Here is a 4,059-nt window from a genome sequence, read left to right on the forward strand (position 1 = left end):
TTGTGTAATTAGACTTAAAGAAGTCACTGAGACCTTGTGACAAATAAAATATATCGAAGGACTTACGAAGTTGAATGTAAAGTTTCTGCCTTCTCTTCCTGTTTTCTTGCTTTGGTCGGTTTCACTTTTGCACTTGTTTTTTCCTGTAGATGAAAGCAATGCCCCCCAGCTCAGCTTGCGTATTGTTTTTTCCCACCCATTTCTTAAGAAAAATGAACAACATCTGCCCAAGAAGGAAGACAAAAAAGAACTTTTTTTATACTTAAAATATTTATTGCTATACAGATGTTCGATATGTCTTGAAAGTTCTGTACAGTGACAGTGCACTGTAAAAAAAAATCAAGTTAATTTAGAAATTTTCAACTAAGCATTAATTAGTAACTAGTTCCACAGTAATTTTAAGTTCAGTCAATCTTCAAAGTGTTGCCTGAGTTGTTTATTTTTAGATGGCTCAACCTTTACTGAAATAGTTTTATATTCCATTCAACTAAAATTTTTTAATTGGTCAAACATTTAGAAAACTACACAAATTATATCAATTAAAACTTAAGCATTTATTCCATGTATTTCATATGTTTCATGTTTCATATGTTATGTCGTGAAGTCACTCATGCTCTTGCACGTGCATAATGATCTCAGTGTTGGCTGGATTCGTTTTTATAAGTTCAGTCAAAAATTGAAATTCTGAATGTTGATTTGAAAATAACCCTTCATTCAATTGGGTTTTTTATAGATATTTGTGTAGACTTAATATAATGTGTTTTTAATTAGCTCAACTTTTTCTCAATCTATTTCTCAATTTTTTTAGCTCAATCTATTTTTGCCCTTCCAATATTTTCTTAATTTGATTTTTTACAGTGTGGTTATTTGGTAATTTTTGAAAATGGGAGGCTAAAAAGTTAGAGGATGACATATATATATATATATATATATATATATATATATATATATATATAATTAACTCTTTCCCTCCATTGACGAGTTATCTCGTCTTTTAGAAGAAAACTGCATAATGTTACAGAGTAAAATGTTGATCCAGTAAGTGGTATATATCTGTGCAAGCTTTGGAGGTGTTGATGGAAGCGATTTACTGGATTTATGCTTTGATAATCGTACTGAATATTATCCAGATGTAGTTTTTGATTAAAAAAAAAATCTCTAAATTTTGCTCAAAATTATGCATTTTTATGAAACCTACCTATATTCAAGTGTTGATTTAAAAAAAATAATGTTTTAAGCTAAAATAAAACAGATTTTTTTTTTTTTAAGTAGAGGCTCTGATCTTTATTTTGGTGTATTACATATTCGAATATTCATACAGAAAAATATACTGGAGGCCATCCAGTTTGACTGAAAATCATCAAAATCGCTGGCAACTTTTAAAAAAAATGCTGGCAGGGAAAGAGTTAAGAGACGTGTAATATTTGTGCTTTTGAAGAGGTCAGGTGTAACACCTAGGACCAGTGAAACAAGTTAGTGAGAACTTTCTGTCGAACACATTCCTGTTCACTAAGCTCTTGAGAGAAAACATGAGAATTATGATTATGATACTTTTGCACCAACTTAAAAATGTATTGTTTTGTTGTAGTTTTTTCATTTTCAAATGGGCAAATACATTTGCATATAGCTGACTTTAGAGCAAGACATCAGCGAATAATTTTACATCATCGCACCATAGGCCCTGCTCACTGGTGCTCAGTCGCTTAAAGGCTGACACCTGTGTTCTTTGCATTTTGACAAACAGGTTCAACCGGAATCCAACATTGTCCTTTAGACCAACAAGATCTTACATTACATTAAATGACATGATCGTTTCTCTTTTTCCATTGTGTGAAGTAAATGGCACATTTGTATATTGATGGTTGAAATGACACTGCTTCCCTGAACAGGATCATTTTATGTCTGAATTGTTCCAGCAGTATCAATAAGCATATTAATTAACTGACTGCATTTGCTGGCTTTTGTCTCCATATTCACTCAGCCCTACTAACTAATGCCAGTATCAGCTCCTAAAATATAATAGTTACACTCTTAGTTATAATCTATCATCTTGTATGCATCAACTGCCGAAAATAAAAAAGTGAATAGACTTAATATGCTCAACATCAATTGTCTTTGTAATTTCAGAGTTTATTAGTAATGCAAATGTTGATAAAAGCATGCATGTTAAAAAAAGGAGCATTTATGGATGTATTTATGTAACGCCAGTCATCTAAAGGTCATCATAATAACACTGTATACATCATACATTTACACCTATGACCTGGAAATGAAAAAAAAAAATCAGATGCTTTTGAAAATAAGTAATGGATCCTGAAATTGAGCTTAAGTGTCATTCATTTCAGAAGCCATTGTAGGCCAGTTTTTCTTAACCCGGGATCTTCCGTATACTTTAAAAGGGCCTCAAAAGGACTTCAAGTTATTTAAAAACAACAAAAATCAAGATATTTCTTATTTCAGTTCACCTGAACTGAATCACTTTTATCTGATGTTTGAACTGACATATGTGTTGGCAGTGTGTGTACACAACCACCTTATAAAGATAAAATCCACCCAGTGATTTTTTTAAATCCTCACAAATAACAATCTTTCTCAGATCAAGCCATTCTCAGAATCGGGCCAGATGTACGTCACACAATCCAAGGCCCCTCCCACGATTGTTGATTGACACTGGTGTTTTATCACAGCTCCGCCCTGAGTGACTGTCATCAGTGCGCCATTGTTTCACCGCCGGAGCAGATGTAGACAAGAATGACTCCTAAGCGATTGAGGTGTTCTGTTGTTGGACGTAATAATGAACATGTCCTCATTTACTCCCGACATCTGAGCCGCTGAAGACACAGTGGATTACCTTTGTTTTTGAAGGGAATGCGTCCCCGATCTACAGAAGAAGTGAGTAAAGCGCAAATCACCTTTCCTAATAATGTGCTAATTAGCGAGTTCCGCAGCTAAATGCGGTTAAAGTTTACCGTCTCTCAGAAAACGGCTTGTCACCCCACGGAAGAGAGGGGCGGGATCAGCAGAGCTCATTAGCATTTAAAGGGACATGCAAAGAAACGGCTTGCTCTGAAAAGAGCTGTTTTTGACAGAGTAAAAAGGGTGTTGTTTTACACTACCATTGAGAAATTTTAACCAAAGTATGTTATAGAATTTTCATGAAGACCCTAAAGAATCATACCAACTTGTGGAAAATGGGCATCCGATGACCCCTTTAATACTTGTCCAATAAATCATTAACATCTGTAAATTCATTGGTCTGAATTACAATCATTTAGTCCATTTTGCTAATAGTAATTAGAGCATCAGATGTCCTAACCTCAACCCCAACCTCCTCCTCCATCATTTCCATCTTCATCTCCGTCCTCGTCCTCCTCTTCCACACTCACCCCGTCCTTCTTCTTCTTCTTCTTCTTCTTCTTCTTCTTCATCTTCCTGTCCTCTACTTTGTATTTGACACGTCGGATGGGGTCGGTCATGCTGCGCATTTTACCCTCGTCAAACTCCTCGTTCATCATGAAGTTCCTGTCGATAAGCTCCGCCCCTTCCTGCCAGTTGCGGTAGCAGTCCGGCCCCAGTTTACAGATTTCTTCCACGGCGTCGGCTGTGAGAACAGAGCAGTCCGGGCGCAAAACCACCACCCTGGGCAGATCCTGCACCTCGAACATCACACTCAGCTCCCTGTTAACGACACAAACACGTCACAAACTACGGCGCTCCTTCACTCAATATACTGCATCTGATGGTTACACACAGAATGTTAAACATTGTTAAACATGAACTTAAATACTAAAACGATTACAACATTTTCTTAATAAGTATGTGTTAGTTAATGTTCGAATTAAAGCTGAAACAAAATATAAATGATACAAACTTGTTAAATCATTTTGTTTAGCACTAAACAAATTCTGGAAATAAAATCAATCAAAACAAAGAGTGAAACAAAAATTAAAACAAAGCTAACTATTAATATTGAACAAGAAAAATGAAGAAAATTTACAAAAGCACGTAATTACAAAAAATTTAACTAAGGTTAAAATGAAAACTGAAAGTATAAAAATA

This window comes from Sinocyclocheilus grahami, unplaced genomic scaffold (assembly GCF_001515645.1).
Source record: "Sinocyclocheilus grahami isolate Dianchi unplaced genomic scaffold, SAMN03320097.WGS_v1.1 scaffold1520.1, whole genome shotgun sequence".
Lineage (NCBI taxonomy): Eukaryota > Metazoa > Chordata > Actinopteri > Cypriniformes > Cyprinidae > Sinocyclocheilus > Sinocyclocheilus grahami.